Source organism: Ambystoma mexicanum, chromosome 2q (genome assembly GCF_040938575.1).
Source record: "Ambystoma mexicanum isolate Mex_15411 chromosome 2q, UKY_AmexF1_1, whole genome shotgun sequence".
Lineage (NCBI taxonomy): Eukaryota > Metazoa > Chordata > Amphibia > Caudata > Ambystomatidae > Ambystoma > Ambystoma mexicanum.
The window spans coordinates 104657395-104680335 of NC_090924.1; the positions used below are offsets into that span (position 1 = coordinate 104657395).

General features: G+C 44.2%; 1 pseudogene; it reads left to right on the top strand.

The window, feature by feature from the left end:
* Positions 1-3971: 3971 nt before the first annotated feature.
* LOC138568669 (serine/arginine-rich splicing factor 9 pseudogene) lies at positions 3972-22821 on the top strand (annotated as a pseudogene).
* The last annotated feature ends 120 nt before the right edge of the window (positions 22822-22941 follow it).

A 22941-nucleotide genomic window follows, 5' to 3' on the forward strand; every position in this document is an offset into this window, starting at 1 on the left:
CAGTAAACATAATCTATCAGGTACCTAACACCTTTGACAGATTCTCTGTCAGACTTATCTATTATGCAGCATCAGAAACACAATAACAAAATTGGACCATGTCCATAGTTCTCCGGCAGTGCTTACCAATTAGGAAAACACTGCAAGCACGCACTCTTCTGCCCACAGACGTAGGCACAGCTTGCAAGGCTGCGATGCAAGTCCATGGTTCGATGAGGTGGTAACTGTTGCTGATGTGTGCTTTACAAACAGCCCTCCAACCTGGGGATCACTCGCCATGCTGGAAATGTAAGAAATCCTTTCCTGTGTTAATACATCTGCAAGTGAGTACCTGTTCACAGCCCCTCTGCTTGTCAGTTCCCTTCCCTCTTCTCCCCTTGCTTTGCTCCTTTCCAGCCCCATCAACGCTGGGTCTTCCCACCCGCCTCCCCAGCTGCATTATTTACATATTTTGCCCGCCTCCCGAGCCACTTTATTTATATATTTTTCCCGCCTCCCCAGCCACTTTATTTATATATTTTGCCCGCCTCCCCGGCCGCACTATTTATATATTTTGCCTGCCTCCAGAGCGCATTATTTATTTTCTAAATCGAAATCCCCTGCCCTGTGCTGCCTCCCTCCAATCCCTGTGCCCACCAGCACGGATAGGCCTGCACAGACCCACGTGGCTGGAAACAGCCCTCTTCAGTGACTCCCCCAGGGCAGCCTTGCCAGGGCAGCTGGCTAAGGGCCTCAAGTCAAAGGGCAGCCCCCTGGGGCAGCTCCAATCATTGTTTGCCCCTTTTCGCCCATGGCTGCCAGGTGAACCACCCTACTACTACAACCAGGTAATTTGGTAAGGGAGGGAGCACAGCCATTACTGTGCTCTAGAAAACCTCAACACACCTGTATTACTATATCACTGTCTCTTGTTCCTAATTTGTCTTGTTTCCACTGTGCCCTTTGCATAGCCACTTAGTTGTGTTTTTATTCAGATGAAGTCTGAGAATAGCCAATGTATGGCATTTAGAAGATATTATGATGATAGCATGTGTAATACACTTAGATGATATTACGAGGTTAACAGGTACATTGCACTTAGAAGGTTTTACAAGGTTAGCATGTATATTGCACTTAGATGATATTACGAGGTTAGCATATATATTGCACTTAGAAGACATTATGAGGATAGCATGTGTGATGCACTTTGATGACACTATGAGGATAGCACGTATATTGCACTTAGAAGATATTATGAGGATAGCATGTATGATGCACTTCGATGACACAATGAGGATAGCATGTATATTGCACTTAGAAGATATTATGAGGATAGCATGTGCAATGCACTTAGATTATATCACGAGGATAGCAGGTATATTGCACTTAGAAAACTTTATGAAGATAGCATGTGTAATGCACTTGGTTGACACTATGAGGATAGCATGTATATTGCACTTAGAAGATTTATGAGGATAGCATGTTAATGCACTTGGAAGATATTGCGAGGATAGCACGTATGCACAGAAAAGTTTGTGCATGAAGAAAAGTTTGCGCATGAGAACAGCCTCAAAATTAACCTAGGGTAAACAAACGTTATTGGTTTTTTAGGAAAAATAAAGCAAACAAGTTCAAATAACTTAAGATGGACCATCAACGGTCAGTCTATAGAACTCGTTTATTGTTACAGATACTTGGGTGTGGTCATAGACCATAAGTTGAAATGGAATCAACAGTGGCAGGAGACTAAAACCAAGTGTTTGAAAATCACCATGGCACTAAGTCACTTTATTGATAAACAAGGTGGATGCTCGTTAAGCACCATTTTGTTGTTATATTGTAATAAAGTTGTCCCCTGTCTGCTATATGGTGCTGAAATATGGGGAAATACATTTAAACAGGAGTTGAATAAGTTAGGAACATTTTTAAAATTCTGTTAAGGATGCCTAAATCCCTCCCATGCGAATTCATATTACTAGAATGTAACATGATGGTTATAGATGACGTGTTGGAATACAAAGTCGCAATGCTATATGCCAATCTAAGCATGTTAGATAATGATACTACTAGTGTCGAATTGATGTGAATTTTTATAGGGATAGACAATAGTGACCCACTCTGTGTGTTGGGACATCTTAGTTCCATCTATATTAAATGGGCCAAGGAGAGTGCATATGTGTTGATGTAACAAACACATGCTAGAATCAAACGCCAATTGAAAAATGTCATATTTGAGGCGGGGAATGAATGAGATATGATATTTCGGGCAACAAAGGCTAATAGTGGTACATTTCTGCAATATTGGATGTGACGCTTAGACATTCCTAGATATCAGTCTGCGTTCCCAGATAGTGAATCGATTAGGCGATATTTGTTGTTTAAATTCAATATGTCAGATATGTTGGAAATAATTCGTTTAAATTAGCTAGTTTAAATTAGCTCTTTTTATATGCTTTATTGTGTAGTATAGAGCTGTTTAACCCTGAAAAGTTTTTAGTGTTTTGTGTGTGTATGTAAAGCCCTTGTTTGCTAAATGCATACAAATGTATAAATAAATAAAATATTGCGAGGATAGCATGTATATTGCACTTAGAAGATTTTATGAAGATAGCATGTGTAATGCACTTGGATGACACTTTGAGGATAGCATGTATATTGCACTTGGAAGATGTATGAGGTTAGCATGTTAATGCACTTGGAAGCTATGACGAGGATAGCATATATATTGCATCTATAATGTAGCCATTAAACTTTATCAACCCAGATGTTTCAAAAGAATGTACCCAATCTAGGAATAAATTAGTGTGGCCAATGTATTCAAAGCTCTCGCAATTGATGTTTATGGAATCTTAGCAGAAGGCACAGCCACTTTCACGCATGCATCCACTTTCACACACAACTTGAATTACACTTTGCACATCACTTCTACCATAAGACTGCAGCTACCTTTCACGACAGAAATTCGAACTGTAGCTACACACATAATGACTATTCTCTCAAACACACCCTCCAGTTTACCTTGACTACCTCTCTCGACCCATTGAAATGCCAATTAGGAATGGGTGGCTAGCAGGGCCTTGCCCCCCCCCATAACCTTGTAATCCCTCCTTGAATTCCCCATACTTTGAACTTTGGTCCCCGAGGGTGTTCAACCTACAGCGCTTTGGGACCATACCTAATGGTGAAAGGCGCTATACAAATGACAAAATGATGATGAAATGCCAATTAACAAAACAGTTGTTGAGTATGAGATGGTGCTCTCTGGTATTTTCAATCGCTCATCACACCTATAAAGTGTTGAATCAAGTTACTGGGCAGCGACCAAACACAAGAGCCGTAACTCTCAGCCTATTGGGTCTCTGGAGATGGGGATGTCAGCTGTTTCTGTAGGGGGTGCCAGTGAAATCAATGGAGATTAAACCTTTTATGTAGGATGTTTGCTAAAGATTTGTTGGGATTATGATTTCCCTGAAATCTCTCGGAGACATTGGTTTGTAAGGTGATCCAAAAGAAGGCGATTGCCTTTTAATGAAAAGAAAAAACAAGACCAGGGACTCTTGCAGTTCTATCACAATGAGATTTGCTAGTTGAAGTGTGTGGTCTAGGCAGATAAAATATCGGTCTGGCCAGCTACACTAAAATGTTGCTGTACTTGCAGTTTCTAGATGTATATATACTTATCCTAAAACACATTATGGCAAAACATACACCAATCTAGAAGATGCAAAAGTGCTACTATGGTTCCTCTCTAAGTGGGGCATTCGGGTGAGGGGGTGAGGGTGCTGCAACAGGTATATGCAGCTTTAGTCTCCTTAATGTTGCTGTATGCAACAAGCGAGGGAAGAGAGCGGGAGCGGCAGAGCGGGCCGGGTGGCAAGAACAAAGCAGGCCCAGCCCGGAATAAAGAGGATTAGGAGAATCCGGTCAGGCATTACACCCAGCCCCGTAAAGCCATCATCCCTTTGACATCCAGCAGCCAGGCGTTGGCGAGTCGTAGCGAACAGGCCACAACCCCAGCAAAGAGAATGGCTGGCTTTGGTGGCTGGGGCGACAGGGACTCAGCAGGGCCTGGTGGCTCTCGGGACCAGGAGAAGGATGGCCGCATTTACATCGGTAACTTGCCAGCCTATGTGCGCAAGAAGGACGTGGAAGACCTGTTTTACAAATATGGGCGCATACGTGACATTGAGCTTAAGAACCAGAGTGGCCTAGTGCCATTTGCCTTTGTGGGCTTTGAAGACCCCAGAGATTCACAAGATGCAATCTATGGAAGGAACGGCTATGACTATGGTCATTGCAGACTGCGTGTCGAATTCCCCTGGGTCGTTCGAGGTTGCGGTGGCATTGGCAGGGTTGACCCCATGGAAGGAATGGCCCCCCTTCAAGATAATCCAAATGCAAAGTTACTTGTTTCAGGACTTCCCTCTTCTGGGAGTTGGCAGGATCTCATGGATCATATGCGTGAAGCCGGCGATGTCTGTTATGCGGATGTGCAGAAAGATGGGATGGGAGTCGTCGAGTTTCTCCGCAGGGAAGATATGGAGTATGCATTGCGTAAATTGGACGATACAACATTTCTTTCCCTCTATCGTAATGAGCCGACACGTCTCCCAATGTGTACGGGTTGCCTTGGCTCCTGCAACACTTTCTGCTGCCTACAAGACCCTGACTATCACGTGCATTACTGGGGTAAGCCCTTGGTAATTTAGCAACATATTGGGCACGTTGCTTGAATTTTGTCATCCATTCAAGACATTGTGCCTTCAAAACGCTGGCGGATGATGCTTGCAGGATGTGCCTTTTCCCTGCCTGCCCTCTTCTAAATGCATGTTTATTTCGAACTTCTGCAATATCTTCTTCATTGTGCAGCATTGCTCCTGGGCACTCTAAGATGGCTGCACTACTTTTGTTTCCTAGGCAGTCCCGCCTGGCCTCACTCCTCCCTCCCATAGGTTACCTAGGCTTGAAAGGCCAATCATAGCAACCGGGAGGCGGGAGCCGGCCCAGCTGCACTAAGGCCCACGACAAAGGCCCTGTCTACTCCTGTCCACCGTGGTATGCCACCACGCGGCACCCCCTGGATTGATTGTGTGCCCCCCACCAACCTCCTGCCCCGTGATGGATTGTGTGCCCCACCCCCCTGCCCCCTGTGATGGATTGTGTGACCCCCACCCACACCCTGCCCCCAGTGATGGATTGTTTGTTGCCCACCCACCTCCCTGCCCCTGTGATGGATTGTGTGGGCCCCATCTGTCCCCCTGCCCCCATGATGGATTGTGTGCCCCACCCACTCCCTGCCCCCATGATGGATTGTGTGCCCCCCACCTTCCCCTCTGGCCCTCCTTGATGGATTGTGTGCCCCCACCCACCCCCTATGATGGTTTGTGTGCCCCCGCACCCTTCCCCTGCCCTCTGTGATGCATTGTGTGCACCCCACCCACCCCCCTGCCGCCCCCTTGATGGATTGTGTGCCTCCCACTGACCCCCGGCTTATCCCTCCCTCCTCCCTCCCCATTATGGTTGTGTTGTTTCCCCCTCCTCCCTTTGCTCTCTCCTTATGTTTCGTGTTACCCCTTCTCCGTTCTTTAGCACTTGCTATTCATAGTTGCCTCCTAACCTGTATGATAGTTGCCTGTCTGCGTCCCCACCATATGTTTGTTCCTCTCCTATCCCTTCCCTCCAGCACTACCCTGAAAAGTCATCTGGCCTAGTACGTTGACCACCTTCTTGTCCTCCTCCCCCCATCTCTTATCCCTTCACCGCTCCTCCTCTTGATTAATTCTGGCACTACCTCAATTGCCCTCAGGCATAGTAATTGTAGCCGCCTGTCTTTCTCACCAACCTGCCCTCTCCCGCTCCCCCTCCTTTTGTTAAATTCCAGCACTACCTCAATTGCCGTCAGGCATAGTAATTGTAGCCGCCTGTCTTTCGCATCTACCTGCCCTCCCTTCCTACCCTTTCCTCCTCCTGTTTAACTCCGGCACTACTTCAAATGTCGTTAGGCATAGTGATTGTAACCGCCTGTCTTTCTCATCTACCCCCCCTCTCCTCCTCCCCACCCCTCCCCTACTTTTGTTAAATCCTTGCACTACCTCAATTGCCGTTACAGGCATAGTAATTGTAGCCGCCTGTCTTTCTCATCCACCTGTCCTCTCCTCCTCCCCTCCCTATCCCTGTTCATTAGCACTTACTCTATCATTTGTCATGGACCCTGTGATAGCAGCTTGGTTGTCTCTCCCCCTTCCCTCGTTGTCTTTCCTCCCTCTTCTTGTTTGTCTCTTCCCCCTCCAGCACTATTCTAGATTGTCGTCAGACCTAGTATGTTAGTTGCTTGTTTTGTTCCTCTCCTTCTCCCTCACTCCTTACCCCCTTTCCCCCTCCTCTTGTTAATGTTCCCACACTAAATCAGTTGTCGTCAAGCATAGTAATGTAATCGCTTGTCATGTCTCATTTCCCCCCTACCCACTCTTATTGTTCCTTGCACTTGCACTATCTTAAATGTCGCTAGCCTGATTTTCACATTCACATTCTGAACTGTTTCAAGGACTTCTAATGAATGTAACTGTATTCTCCCATGTTCCCTCTCTCCTTGAAGCGCTTTGAAACACATTGTGTAAAGGTGCTATACAAATAAACAATCAATTCAATTCAATGTGCTGTGTTTTATTCACTTAGTGGGGTAGAGGAGGTGGCAACATTACTGTCCTACGTGACACTGTTGAGCTGCTGGGCTGGCTCTGTGCTTTGACTTTCTCTCCAAACACGCTCTTCCACGCTTGATCACTGTGATCATCAGCATGAATGCTACGACCCTCGCTGTCCCTGCGAATCTGTGTATGAACAAGTAGCCACCTTTTCGCTTCTATGTACAAGAACATATGTGTTTCTCTCTGCCAGCTAGTGGTGAAAGTCTAAATTTCACATATTTGTCACAGACATCCTGAACATTGTATATATGTATGTAATGGGAATTTGTATAGCGCCTTTCAGCATTGGTTTTGTCTCAAAGCGCTGCAGGTTGAATGCCCTTGAGTGACCGATGTCCAGGTATGAGAAATTAGTCGGACAGTTTATAGAATGCGTGTGTGAAGTAGGGGTGGCCAAGTCCCTGTTAGTCACCCATTTTGCACAGGCAAGTGGATGGGTGCTCAAAGGTAATCTGGAGAGCATGCGAGAGATAAATTATGTGTGCAGCTAGACCAAATTTATCATAGTGGATAGCTAGATTTTAATGCTAGAGGTGCTGTGCAGAGTATGTGAGGTGGGGAGACATTATGTGTACAGTTAGACCAAATTTTAACATAGGGGATACTTACATTCTGGTGGTAGAGGTGCTGAGCGAAGTATGTGAGGAGGTAGAAGAGACATTATGTGTACAGCTAGACAAATGTATCATGGGGGATAGTTGCATTCTAATGGGAGAGGTTCTGTGTAGAGTATGTCAGCTAGACCGAATTTTATCCATCACCGCTACATGCAATACGAGGCTAAAATTTAAATAACAGCTAGATATCCTACAAGGCTAAAATTAAATCACAGCTAGATGCAATACAAGGCTAAAATTAAATCACAGCTAGATGCAATACAAGGCTCAGTTTAAGAGTTAAGGGTTAGTTTTACGTCATTAAAGGCAATGCATTGGCTATCCTCACAATTCAATTAATGCAACACATGGGCTACCCCTGAGATTCATCCAAGTGCAACCCAGCGGCCACCCTCAAATGTCACCTGGATAGAATTACAGCTAAATGCAATTGAAGGCTAGATTCAAAGTTACAGGTAGGTGCAATACAAGGCCAATCTCAGAATCACATCTAGATGCAATACAAGGCTAACGTCAGAATTACAACTAGATGAAATACATACATGGCTATATTCAGAATTATAGCTCAATGCAACACCAGGCCAACCTCAAAATTACAACCAGATGCAATACAAGGCTAGATTAAAAGTTACAGGAAGATGCAACACAAGGCTAGATTTAAAGTTACAGCCAGATGCAATGCAAGAGTAAATTCACCACCAGGCAATCTCAAAATTACAGCTAGATGCAATCAATTCAAGGCCAGATTCAAAGTTAAAGCTAGATACAATCCAAGGCTAAATTTACGACCAGGCCAATCTCAAAATCACAGCTAGATGCAATTCAAGGCTAGATTCAAAGTTACAGCTGTGGAAAGGAGACACAAAGAAGAAAAGTATTGCAATAGCTTTGGTTACCTGATATCAGGCATGGAAGTATGCTGGGGGTTATAGCTAAATAGTAGATCTGAAAGGAGAGGGAGTGATACTTATCTTGTTGCCGGTAGGTTGAAAGGCCTAGTTTTGGCTCCAATGGGCAAACAGGGGCAAACAGGGAATGGGAGCTGCCCAGGAAGGGAGTTGCCATTTGCTGTAGCCCTTTGCTGGCTGCACTGAGCAAGGCTGCGCTAGGGGAGTTTGTAAAGAGAGGTGGTCTGGGTCACGTGGGGTACCACGGCCCTATCAGCTATCGGAAGGGGGGGCAGTGGGAGTGGGGAGGGTGGGAAGACGAGGCTAGGAGCGGTCTGGTGAAAACACATGAGAAACAGAAATAAAAACAAGACTGGGCTCGTGAAGCAAAGCAAGGTAAAATGCACCAGATAAAAGCTCTCCCTTGGCTGCTCTGCACAGGCACAAGATTAAATGGGCTGGTGTGCGGGGAGCAATGGGATTAGGTTGCCTGTATCGAGGAGATGTTCCAGGTCACGTGGGGGTAGTATGGCCCTATTTAGATCAGTGGTCTTCAAACTGCTAGAATTGCCCCCCTGGGGGACTCAAAGATTTGTATCTGTATTTATAAAATTTTATATAGCGCTTTATCCAAAGCGCTTCACATAAAACAACAAGAATACAATAGAAGCAATAAGTACAAGTCATGAGTCAAAGCAACAAGAACAGTAAGTAGAACAATTTGCCGAGATCATCACTTTAAGAACCTGGGTAGGGGAAAGCAGAGAGGAAGTAGTAAAGAAAGATGCTCAGGCGGTCGTGAGGCTCATCCAAAAGGGAGTAGTGTGACTGCTTTCAATAGAAAATATGAGCAGATATGGCATCTGGGGGGGGGGCACCAATAACATTTTTACTAAAGTGGTGCTCTGCATAAAAACCTTTTAATACCGCTGATCTGGCTACACATGGATATAGATATATGGACACCTATATAGATGGGTGGCATGTTTTTGAATATTTGTAAAGAAATCTGGATGACATGTTAAGCATAGTGCATGACTCTAAATTGGACCACATCTCTGAGACGTATGGGCAGACCCTAAGCCCAGCTGTGTAGACCATGCCTGCTAGGGGCTAAATGAAATATTTTATTTTATTGTTCATCTATAACGCACTAAATATCAGCGAGTGGTTTCTAAGCGCGGGATTCGATTCAAACCTGTGTTGCGCTGCATCATCTTGCTTCCAAGACAAACGTGTTGCCGATGAGCTATCCTTTCTCCCACAAAGGAGCACAATACTTCAACAGGTTGAACATGAGCAGGCTTGATGAAGCAAAGGCTACACAATTCTGTGAAGTAAATATAGGAGGCATAAAAGAAGGACATTAAAAGCTGGGCACTCTCACTGACCATTAATATCAGAGAAGTCCAGTTGCATTTGCTGTATTTTAAGACCATTTCACTCCATTTGAAGAGTTAGCGCAAATATTTCAGGAGCAATTGAATAATCATGGAGATTTTGCATATTTTCTGAAGAGTACTTGGGTGCACTAATGATGATAAATGATACATTCTGATGGTGGCATACTCAGAACAATATTGGAAAGTGGGCAGGGATACATTGTCTATCACTTCAGTGCTACAGTAATTCTAATTTGAAGAGATATCTTCTCATACCATATTTAATGCATCAATCTACATATTTATGTTTGAAAATGCTGTAACATTGTTTAATGGTCCAACGTTCCTTAGTAAATTAATTCCAGGTTGCCTTAATATAAATAAATTATTATCCTTTTCTTCATTGTACTTTTATGTTGTGTTCTTCTAAAATGCCTCATCAGGCGTTAATACTGCATATCTTACAATATTGCATGGTGTGGTTATCCGTAGCATGTTGGCTCTGAATATGAACAGTTGGAGTATACTTTATCTGCGAACTGAGCGACAAACGTTTTAGCCAGCCAATTCAAAAGATTGATTATTTTATGGTAATTAGTAAGCCAAATTATAAGACAGATAATTTCATGCTATCATATTAGTGTTACTTATTGGCAACTTTTGTATAAGACACCACTAAATATCTAAAAACAATTATTGTGATCCGAGGAACAGTTTTTGTATGCTTTGGAGCTAGTTGAATAATGCAGATATTTAAAGCAATTTAAAGAAAGAAATGAATATCAGATAAATGTGTAATTTTATCTCTAATATGGTTATTCAATGTAATGTTCAAGAATAATGAATTCCGTGTAGTGAGTGTGCTGTTTAATACATTTTGTGAAAGGTTTTGATCAAACCAAAACGCAATTAAAAGAAATAATAATAAATTGAATGTATTTACTTTATAACAATTTTGTGTTAGAGAGGCCCGGCTCCAGCAGGCGGACCAGGGGGGCCAGCACCCCCACCACCCAGTCCACCCCTTGTTCGCCCCCTAGAAAGGAGGCCATATCAGGTGGCATTAAACACCACTGGGACACGAGGGAGTGGAGATGTGAGCGGGGTAGGGGTGGATTTCACTCTAAACATGCATAAGCAACCTCAGAGACATCATTCCGAGAGGCTGAACTGCAGGAGGTCCAGCCAGGATGTGTTTGCTTGCCATAGACAATGATTTACACATCCATTAAAGCACAAATGACAAGGGAGATGGAGGGCCATTCACATCCCTAAGTGAGGTAGCACACTTATTCAAGCAAGCTGCCTACTACTATGTTCTCAAATGTTGGTTTCTGTAATTTAAAGTATGTTTATTTGTTAAGGGAATATAGCAGGCTTTCACATCATGCTTAATAAAATGGTTAACTATATCAAACAATATATAACAGGTGATGTTGCTTGAACACAGGTTTCTGTAGAAGGTGCACCAAATGACTGGACGCCCTAACAAATTACATGCAAAGTATATTTTCTGCTGCATTAACTAAGTGAAATGGTAAGGTTGGTAGTAACAAAAAATGTAATTCTGGAGGGGAGAGTGTAGTAAAATCAAAAAGTGATAGATGCAAGGCTTTGAATTAAACATGTTATGTTATGTCATTTTGATGTATACCGCGCACCGCTACCACTCAAGGGCAGTCTCCAGACTCTTACCATTATTGTTGCTCTGCGCAATATTCCATGCCATAGTTCTGTAGTATGTATGTGCCCTTACAGAAGGGGACAGGCCATTAGCAAATGACTCTTGGTGCTCCCACCAAAAGGTTCACTCAATCCCAATTGCTAGTGCATGTCCCTCTGGCACTGGAACACAGGCAACCACATGCATTTTAGGCCTTGTTGTCTAGCGGTTTGGGAAGGGCTTCTCACATTAGTGACTGGCCACAGCACTGGCCACAGCATTGCCAGTGGTTATAATTGATTCAGAGACTTTTGCTTATTAGGTGCAAGGCAGAACTCATACAGTGGAACACAAATAGACTGGAAATGAAATGCGAGGAGATAGCCTGGAAATAAAATGTGAGGAGACACACATCCTATGGGTGTGTTTGGTCATTTACTCACCCAATGACTAGCCATGGCTATGTTAATGCCTATGATATTACCACTAATGACCTGCCCCTCGCCACCAAAACGTATCCTTTATGGAACTCTTTGCGCAAGCTCTAGCACAAAGTAACACTAAATGTGTTGGTGTATAGGGCCTGCCAGTGGTTCCATGTGTTAAAATCTCAGCAAAAATGGCCGTTTACACAAATAAATCGCGGCACAAAAGCAGTGGGTTTGCCATTTAAGGGGAGCGGGGGACACCCCCACAACTCCTGCTCCCCTTAAATGGCATAACGGGGTACACCTTTACCAGGTCAAACCACAGCATTGTTGCCGCCATTTTCTGCACAGGCAACATTTTTGCAGCGATTTTATTACTGCATACCCTGCCAGTATTATATCCAAGCACTCATTTAAGTATTTAATTTCTTAATTGCCTCTGTTAATGAGCTCCTGGTGTAATAAACATCTCTTAATATGTGTCTTCAGCCAGTTGATTGTATAAGCAATATCTTTGTCAATGCCTCTGTTCCTTGCACTGAAGCCCTTAAACAAACAATCGCAAAGGCAACAGTTTTGTCTTGAGTATAGGTATTAGACAAACATTTGCCAGGCAATGCCATCACATGCCCAGGTACTCACACCGTTTTCAAGATGTTTCCATTTTATGGCAAGGTGGTACACTTATGGCAGTGCCTGACAAATGCCTACCCATGCCTAATCAAAAGGCCATGCTGTTGGCTTTGCCAATGCATGTTGGCTTCAGTTTGTCTTCCCAGGTGAACGTGTATATGCCTAGATGTCAGTGCCTTCCTGGCTATGCCGAGGGAATCAAGCTGCACCTCACTGAGTTGCTCCAACAAGGCCCTACCTGAACATGTACAAATTAGGATGAAAAGTATGGACCCGTTTCAGATCTTCTCATGCAAACTTAACAGTGGGGCTCCGACCTAAATAGAATGTATCTTTGTCTGTGTGGAAGCCTACTCTACTCTGTTAGAACGTTTCATGGTTCAAACTGATAAGTACTGACTTGATAACCTCATACTGTTTGAGTAACTAGTTTGCAACAAACAGAATACATCATATGTATTATGGGTCTTGTTTGGAAAGTATGATGTAAATCTTGGGTCCTGGGTGTTAAGGCAGTGCTGGAAATGAAACATGAACACCTGTAGAATAACACGAGATAAGAGTGTTTCCTATAATGTTGCGGGCAAGGTATAAAAGGTGTACATCTTGTAAGACTAAAAAGCAGTATTTAAATATTTACTAAACAGTGCAATCAGAGGTGGTTTTAACATTTGGACAAGGGACAGATGCCCATGTCCCCATCTCTTTCTCTCTGCCCTCAAATACAAATGGCCAGGGCTACACAGGCCCTGCCAGTGAGGTCTTAGCTTTTTAACGTGTCTCAGAGGTAGATTATTTACAACAGGGAGCGATTAGAGGTGGGAAAAGTAACAGGCAGTGACCATTGCTGTGACACCTTTTCTTAACATTATAAAGGGTTTTAATAAGCTATTTAAGTGTGATTGTTGGGTGATTAGAAATTAAGGGAATACAGAACAAGCTGTGTGAATCAATGTCATTGTCATGCATTTCATTTCACTTTGTGTCTGTATGAGATTGTTTGTAGGTTCCCATTAATTTCTGTGTTGGAGCTTTCAGGTTTCCATTCAGGACGGGGAAAATAAAGCTACAATCATAGGAGATCATTTTTCAAGTCATTCGGAGTGGAAGAAGTGGTGTTAACTGCATTTATCGCCACCTTTTATGAAATGCAGGATTTGAATGACTTGGCAGGCGAAGTTGGAGAGCAGATTGGGTTACCAAGGCTCTACTGCCAAATATGATTGCTTTTCCACCAGCATGTATTTTGGGATCCACCTAACTGTTACACGTGGTAAAAGCAGGCGCATTTGAAAGAAGTCCATTGTGGATGGCTCCCACAGTCGTTAATTGTGGAAGTGATGTACACTTTTCAAGACACATAATGGAAAAGTGAAGAGCAAAGGTGATTTTCGCCAATGTTTTATGCTTTACTTTTGCAGAACTTGTTGGAAACAATTAAAATTAATGAAAGTCCCTTTTGCAAAAAAGTACAAACAGGAGTGGTACCTGCTGTGCAATTTTTATTTTATTTTTATTGAATGTTTTAGTTTACCAACAAACTTTTTCACTGAAAATTAATCTTTCAAAGTCGTATAAAAAAATGCAAAACTAAAAAATATGCAAAAACAGAAAAAAAAAGAAAAGAAATTTACGATTCAAAACAAAATGTCACCCCCTTTACTCTTTTCATCAACACATGTCGACAATGAAGACTGCATTGTCAGGTTGGTTTATCATGTGACGTGTGCATTTTTAAAATCATCTGTATAAAATGGAGTATTCTTTTAGGTATTCAAAACCAAACTTCAACACATACTTGTACCAACTTGAGCTTGGAAGATGAATGGCCAAGTATCTACATTTCAGGCTAGGCTAAAATTCTGGCTTTACCACTTAACCAATGAACCTGGGCAAATCCTCTAATTTCACTATGCCTTACCTACTAAAATGAGGAGCCCCTAGAAGTGACTCAGTTCACATTATAAACTATTCCAAAAAACCTCACTCATGGTTTAATGGATGGGCAGCACGGGCATTAGAACCCGCCACACACACATCATTATTTGAACATATCAGGCCACAATTATTGAACAAAATTATGTCATTCAATAGCAAATCAAAGTAAACACATCAAACAAAGAGTCATCATGGGCAATTGCATATGGCAGGGGAGCAATGCCATCTACTACCTGCCCCTCAACCTGCACGGTCTGCCTCTTGATGCAGCTTTCCAAGCCCTGGCACTCTCTCCTAATGCTTGCACTCCCTCGCACCCTCAACTCAATTATAAGGTGCTTAGATGATGCAGCAAAAAAAAATGTTTTGTGTTTAAAATGTAGTTTTGTAAGAACAAAATCTCCTATTCCTTTGCTTCAGTATTCTGAAGGGCGGGTATCTTTCACAATAAGATGGAGGTACCACAAGCACCTTCTCCGCGTCCTGCTGGATGTAGCCACAGTGTTCAGGAAGACATTGTTGGAGGCACACCATCTGAGATGATACAAAGACTGAGAGCCTCACTGTTCAGCCCTCTCAGAGTAGGAGGAGGCATCACTCTTGATTCTCCCCAGGTAGGCCAAGAAAGGCATGCTGGGGGCTGGTGGGAGCAGATGGGAGTAGAGTTAAATGGGAATGGTGGGCAGGGGGAGCTGAACAAAGGTGACTGGGAGGGGAAAGGTGAAGGAAGATCGGATATAACAGAAAGGGGACAGCAGATGGGAAGGGAAGATAGTTAGATTGATGTTATAACACTATTTTCCTTGCTTCTCTTTTGCTCTGTACTGTTTTTTATTGAGGTGTACAAATGTATTTTTTCTGATCCAGGAAAAATGATTTTGCTGAATTAAGGATCTGGGAAATCTGGATCAATGTCAGCACTTTGTTTAGGGTACTCATAAACCCACACCCAATGGAATTTGGGCCCCCCTGCTCACAAACCTAGCCCACCCAGATGATAATTCCTGGAGCCGGGACTGGACACTGTTAGCCCCTCAATAGTCTCACAGGAGTTTCAGTTTACAGTATTATGTTTAGACTCAGAGGGTCAAAATTACAAGAAATTATATAGACAATGGTTCTGGCGCTTGCCATCCTCTCTCTCTCTCTCTCTCTCTCTCTCTCCCTCTCTCCTCTCTCTCTCTCTTCTCTCTCTCTCTTCTCTCCCCCCCCATTATAGAGGACAGCCATGTTCCACTAGCATTATGCACCACAGGCAATGCTCCAGTGTAAGGGTATAAAAAGAGTGAGAGGAGGACGAGATGGAGCAGCTAGAATGAGAGGAGCAGAAGGGGAGGTGGAGAAGGAGTGAGATCTGGAGCAGGAGGGTGAGGACGAATGAGAACAAGAACAGTAGAAGGTGGAGGAGCAAGGGCAGGTGGGGGATCCGGAGTAAGAGCTGGAGGTGGAGGAGGGCACACACTGGCATGTGTGGACTAAAAGGGTTATCTGGTGGTAGAGGCAAAAACCAGAATGTGATCAACTCGGGGCGACCACAGTAACAAAGGCCTAGATTAAGAACCTAGGCAAAGACAGAGGGCCTGTTAAGAACGTGGGTACAAAACTAGCAGGGGCCAAAAGGAGAGTAGAGGAATGGTTGCCACGAGTTTTATGTCCCCTAAGATTGGCAAAGCACGCAATATCCCAGAGAGCTGAAAAGCTATGCCAGAACGACAGGATGTGTTTCAGATAAATGTGTCGGGTAGCAGACCATCAGCATGACACCTGAAGCCAATAATTAGACTTCATTTTGGAGGGGTATATTATCCAGCATTATTTAGGCAGGGGCTAACCTACCAGAGTTGTCCCCAGAAAAACAGTCTAGCCAGTAGTGGGAACTAGGGACCTGTCCACTGAAGACCCCTGAGGTCAGGAGGTGTCCATCAACCGCCTGCGGTCCTCTCACTGTCCCAGGGGGTGCCACAGCCAAGGCACAGACACCAAACTACGAACAGGGTCTCATCACACCAGACCCACTAAGATTACAAGATGAGCCCAGGGACACCATAATTCCCTGAGACTTTGAGTGCCTTTGTTGGACACTGTCCTTAGAGGAACCACTCAGGAACATTTTTGCCTAGAAAAGGGCCTGTCCCGTCCGCAAGTGAGCCAAAACAAAGATGGCACCCAAGTCCGAAGTCCAATATCTATGAGAGGAAAATAAGTACCCAGGTGAAATATAGAGCACATTGTAATTATAAAAACAGTAAATGGTCAGTTAAGACCTAACTCACTTTTCACCCTGGATGCACGCGGTGTCCAGTCAAACGATCGAAAAAAAAGGATCGAATGACCTTTTGCTCGAATGCAAAAGGTTCTAAAAAAGGGTCAATTTTTTTATTTATTTATTTATATATGTTTTTTAGTTTGGGTTGGTAAAAATGTATTTAATAAAGAAAACGGGGGCTGGGGGAACCCCACTATAAAAAAATGTTTTTTTTTTAAAAAAATTGACCCTTTTTTTCGATCCTTTGACTGTCGATCAAAAGGCATTCGATCCTTTTGTTTTCGACCCTATCACTGGCAACCGATTCAGCCATTATACATATAGATTTACAGAGCTAAACTAATAGAAGACCTCTAGTCAATAATACACACAGTAATTATTACCATATTTTGGATGCAAGGATGCCCCACAGAATTCAAGAACAAATTCCCTTCTGAACTCTAAGCAAAAGTATTATACAAAATGCATGTGCACACAGTACAGTGATAGCAATGAGAGGTAGCAAACATGAGTACAAAATGTCCAACAAAGCCAGGAGGGCTACCTAGGTCCAGATATAAAATAGATGTACATGACCTAAGCCCAGTGGAGGATATCACACTCCAATGTGCGAAACAGTGCCACCCCACCATGACACAAAGTACATCAGGAGGTAGCAGTGTAATTTATTAATTTAAATAATCCCTAATAAATCAGGGATAGTCATTAAAAATCCAGCATTTGGTGCAGAACTCCAGGTACCATAGAAAAATGTCACAGTTCAGGTATGTACCTTTCAGGATTTCTTGTGTTGTAGAAGGTGCCCAGTAAAAAACAACAGGACAAAGTCTGTAGGCTGACATGCATCTATTTTGAAATACTAGTTAAGTCCCACTTCCTCCCCACAGGTACTAAGAAGACAGCAGCCGGCCACAGGGGACATACTTGGAGACCCTAAAGAAGACATCCATTGCTGGATTCGAGTCCGAGCAGCCCCAGGAGAAGAGAAGCAGAGCAGGATTCGGCCCCCAAGGCCATGGAGGAATGTGGTTGGAGGGGATTTTTCTACCCTGACGACCATGCTTCAGGGGGAGCCCTGAGGGTGGGTATCTTTAATAACTCACCAACGCAGGCTCCAGAGGCAGGTACTCAAGGAGTTTACTTCCAGAAAGTCGGTTCTTAAAAACAACTTGTTAAGAACAAATCTTCTTTTGCAGGGCGAGATGAAGGATCCGGTTACCCAGGGACTTGAATCCTGAGGAAAGTTTTACCCCGACAGTCCAAATGAAGACTATTTAACCTTCTCCTGAGTGGTATCCACCACACAGAGGTGAGAGCAGTGACAGTGATGACTCCTGCAGGATGGAGGAAACCATGCATGACAGATCAGTTGGCTCAATACGGAAACGTGGATAGCACAACAGAAAATACCGGCCCTGCAGCGGGACAACAGTAGTGACGACCCAGATGTCCCAAAGAAGCACATGTGGTGGGGCGTTTAGGTTCCAGTAACCTTCCAGGCAGCGGCAGCTTCCCAGAAAGGGAGTTTGTGGCTGTAAGCAGCAGTTAAACGACCCAGACAATGGTGTCAGGATCCAAACATCCAGCAGAACTGAGTGTAGGAACAGGGTTTCCCTTGCATGTGCCCACACTAACAAGGGCTGGTCTAAGCCAGGCCACCAATCACAGTAGGGAGTTTTAAACAAAGGTTTTGGCGGCCAGCCAATCAGTTTGCAGTAAAATGAAAAGGACCAAACACCCAAGACCATCCCCATAGGAAGTGTGATTGACTGCCCAGGGCCAGGAACCAGTATAGACCCACTCAAACCACCACTGAGCTCATCTGTGCACAGCAGCCACTATTGACCTGCCTCGTGGTTTTGCTGAATAAAGAGAAGCCCCAAAAGCAAAATAGCTGAGAGTAGAACATTATTAACCTGATGGCCACCATAAAGGGCTACTAATGCAGCAAATCGTCTTGTACCCCTGGTGAAAATAAAACGTAAACTTAGTTGCCACCAGCCTACTGCCTAGCACCAACAAAGGTTGATAAAATCCCCCTAGGGCAGAAAATGGGGGACTTAAAAAGTACCCCTGTCCTCTGAGCCATATGGGCTACCATTGGTCGATATACTAAAAAAGAGGACTGGTGGCAGAGGAACTTCAGCAGAAGTCCCACTAACCAACAACATAAATCAAAAAACCTAAAGAAACCAAAAGCGGAAAAAGCAAAAAGAGCAGGGGCCCCATAACTGGAGAGTGTAGAACCCACAAAAATTGTATTCTGCACTAACAGGGCCATATAGCCAGGGGCCCAGACCACTTCCTCACTCCCACAGGCTGCAAAATAAAATATAAAAAACATTGGTTAAACAAGAAGTATCACCAAGGCCTTTCTTCCAGTGTTTAGAATACCCTTGAGTTTTCTGGAATATGTATATATTCTGAGGAGGGAGGAGTCCTTAGGAGTGTTGCTGGTGGTGTGTAAAGTGGCCAGTCCAGAACACGATGGCACACGGATGGAAGATAAAAAGTCTAAACGTCAAAGTTCAAGAATCTGATGCCACAAAGACTCAAAATGGAAAAAAGATATACCTTTGCAAGCCTAACAAAATGAGAATACACCCAGAGGTGAGCTGGCCTGTAGGGAACTCTAGAAATTTCCCAAAGGCCTCTGCACCCTAGGCCTCCTTTTTGTGGTATTTCCAAATGTTCTCATAGGAAAAGGATTGGGCTTGCTGAGAATGTGAAATATGCTGGCCTGCACACACTCCCCACAAACCCCATCATCACGTCCCCTCCCACACACAATACAGACCACCAAACACTTGCACCTGCTGTTTAAGGGAACGTTCAGTGCAATGCACTGAAAGGGCAAGTTTCAACTTCTTCCTACACTTTTATCTTAAAACAAAACCATTCCGGAATGGTTTCTTTTTAAAATAAAAGTATAGAAGCTGTAAAAGGTAATTTACAAAAGTAGAATAGCACTGCTCCCGACTGCTCCTGCTCACTTCGACCACTGCCCCCAACATAAGATGTCTGCTACGCAGTCACGTTGACGATCACATACATGCCAACATTCAGATGCACCTGGGAGGGAGATTTCCACAGGGAAATCGGGAGATACATATTTCCACATAGGAATGCATTGGGGGAACACTTATTTTAGGCGGGAGACAGTGAAAAATAGCTGTATTTTTCACCTAAAAAGTGTCTCCCGCCTAAATCGGGAGGGTTGGCATGTATGCGATCATTAACAACATTTGAAGATAGCTGCTTCGCTTGGCAGCTGAGTTGGAGCCTGCTGAATAATGACGTCCAGGCTGTATAGCTTTAGCGCCACGGCATGAACACCCAAGGGGCTAGCCGCACAACGGGAGCCTGCCTACCAAACGCAGGAGCGAAAGAGGCCTGGATGTGTTATGAGCCAGTGCGCCTTTAAGGCACAGCCGAGGCGCTGAGCAGGAAGCAGGGGGAATAGGAGGAAGGGGAGGAGTCAAGACACAGAATGGCAGTTTCTTTTTGTATGTGTAAGCTGACAGAGACAATAAAGAGAAGGTCCAGTGTTGCGTCCTTCATGTGATCAAGATTAACAACTCGTACTCCAGCTCCCCTGATTTCTAAGAATCAGGCTTCCTCAAGAAGAGGGACTCTTCTTTATGATGTATCACTCTGCTGTTTGAATATTGTACAGTCAGAAGTATCAATCGTATAAAAGAGCGGGGAACACGCGAACCGCCAACCCAATGCTGTAAAGGAACCACAAAAAGGGTTAGAAATGTTACAATACGTTTTTTAGATAGCAGTAACTAACTAAATCAACAATGAGTACCTGAGATATGGTTAGGTGGTGTGGAATAGAGAAATGGGTCCTGCGCCTATATAAGAAAAGCACCACAGAATGAGAGAATGCTAGATAGATCAGAATAATCCCACTAATAACTGTACACTTCAATTCCCAGATGGATAGAACACAACGACAGGACAAAATAACAAACAGGGAGTTAGTATGGGAAAACACACCCGAACAGCACGAGGGACGCGCTAGGTACGGGTTGGTGCATGTACTGGAAAGCGTCCTGAAAAATGCACTTTGGCAGGACAGTCAACACAAATCCAAATAGCCTTTGGAATGAAGTCCAAGAACAATGAATCAGGGCACAGGATATCACTATTGGAGTGTACAGGGAGGTGAAAAGTCAATATGGGATAGAGACAAACTGATACAGTTGATTGCGGAATGCAGTACTTCTGTCCAAATAACATGAAGGAGACTATATTGAGGCGCAAGGTAATTACTCACGCTTCCGGTACGCCCCCGCGCTCTCTGTGGCCAAAACCGCGAGCGACGGTGCAATTGACCAGGAAGGCTTCGGAAGACGTTCCGAGTCGATAACCAGGAAGCCAACAATAACAATCCAAAAAGAGTTCCAGGATCGGCAACTGCGAGTCAACCAAGATTGAAGGGATGATCTGTAGGCAGTCCGGAGAGGCGTTAAGCAGAGTTCGGGTAACCAGGAAATATGCAGAGAACCCGCAGACGGTAATCCAAGGGGAAAAATAGCACGGAAGCTAGACACAAATGAATATGTGACTAACGCTTCAATTAGCAGCAACAAACCCACGGCAGAGACTGGATTTAAACAGCAGAGGGGCGGGGCTTCCGCATACAGATCATACGCATCGAACGTATCTGCTGACACAGCCATCTCTGTTGTCCATACAAGCTCCATGGCAACCAGTTATCTAACCCATAAGGAAGTCCTTCCCTGTACTGAATTAGCACGTAGTGATGCAGAGGGGGATCCGTGCTGCCGGTGTGTAACATTCATCTGCAGGGAAGGGAGACCATTCCCCTCACCCTGACCAAACATCCAACCACAGTGAAGGCCCTACAACCGACAGCCCCCGCCATCGGGTTACTTAAAAATTTTCAACCCAACACACTACCAATGCCAAAGAAGATTTGTAAGAGCGCTGGAAGAAACCCCACCCCAAGACCCAAACCAAGGATACGAACAGCACGACCCATATGCCAGTTACGGCGATGAATATGATGAACCCCTTCATCCATATCAGCAATATGGGGTCCAACAGCACTACTATCACTATGATTATAACGCTGAATATAGCCAGACACAACTCAACTCAACGAATACATCAATCTCATCCAAGATGATAGAGAGGCGAGGGAAGCGCCCAGGATTGTTGTCAATGTGGTGAATAGACTCTACTGTTTCCTGATCGACTTGGGCGCGACGGTGAACATTATGGGGGAACAGGCGTTCCTACAGATGCCGGAGAGACCGGAACTCTCCAGGAACAACACAAGGATATTCCAATGGGGCATGGCACTGCCCTTAAACTCTTGACACCACCATTCACGTCATAAGAAGCCCAACAAAAGGTTGCTGCCTACTCAGTTACCACACAGCGAGCTGCCTTAGACTCATCGACATCCGATTCTAGGAGGGTAATCTGATGCAGTCGACCACAGCACCTTCGACCAAAAGAGAAACCATATTTGCAATCATCAGAATCCCAGAGGGAGACAGCGCCATCACAAAGGAGATCATCCAATCTAAATTTCTCAACCTATGCAAGGGGCTCGGAAAACTCAAAGGAACGCTCATCAAGTGTCGATGAGAAGATCCGCCCAGTTCCCCAATGCCCGAGGAGAGTGGGTTTCCATCTTCAGAATGCCATCTCACAGGAACTAGAACAACTACTCCAAATGGTGATCATAGAACCTGATCCGGGACCCACCCTGTGGGTCTCAACGCTAGTAATTGTCCCAAAAGGAGAAGGCCGAATTGGACTCTAATTAGACTCTTTGTTGACATGAGAATGGCCAACACCGCCATCCAGCTAGAACGACACCCAGGCCCGTTTATCGAGGATATAATAGTCCCTCTGAACAGACCGACCACTTTTTCCAAGCTGGTCCTCGAGCAAGGATAGCACCAACTCAAACTACACCCGGACTTGCGAAGTATCAAAACATTCGTCACACATGAAGGACTGTTCCGCTACTGCTGACTGAACTTTGGCATCTCCTCTGCAGCAGACATTTTCCAGGAGGGCATCAGGCAAGTCATCCGCCAGATCAAATTGGTGCTAAACTACAGTGATGACATTTTGGTCTTCAGCACATCACAGGAAGAGCATGATGCGCCCATGCTGGTGTCCTGCGCCACCCTACATGACGCAGGCCTGACACTGAATCTGAAGAAATTCAGATACAGCAAGAAGAAACTCAAACTTTTCGGTCACATCTTTTCAGAAAAAGGGATGACAGTGGACCCAGAGAAAGTCAACACCAAGCAAAAATTACATTAAAATCAAAATTAAACAATAACTATTAAACAACTGTTAAACAAACAAGAATATTAATAGTGAATAAGCAAACATATAGTCACAAGATAACACTATACATATCACCATTGGTACAAATTAATA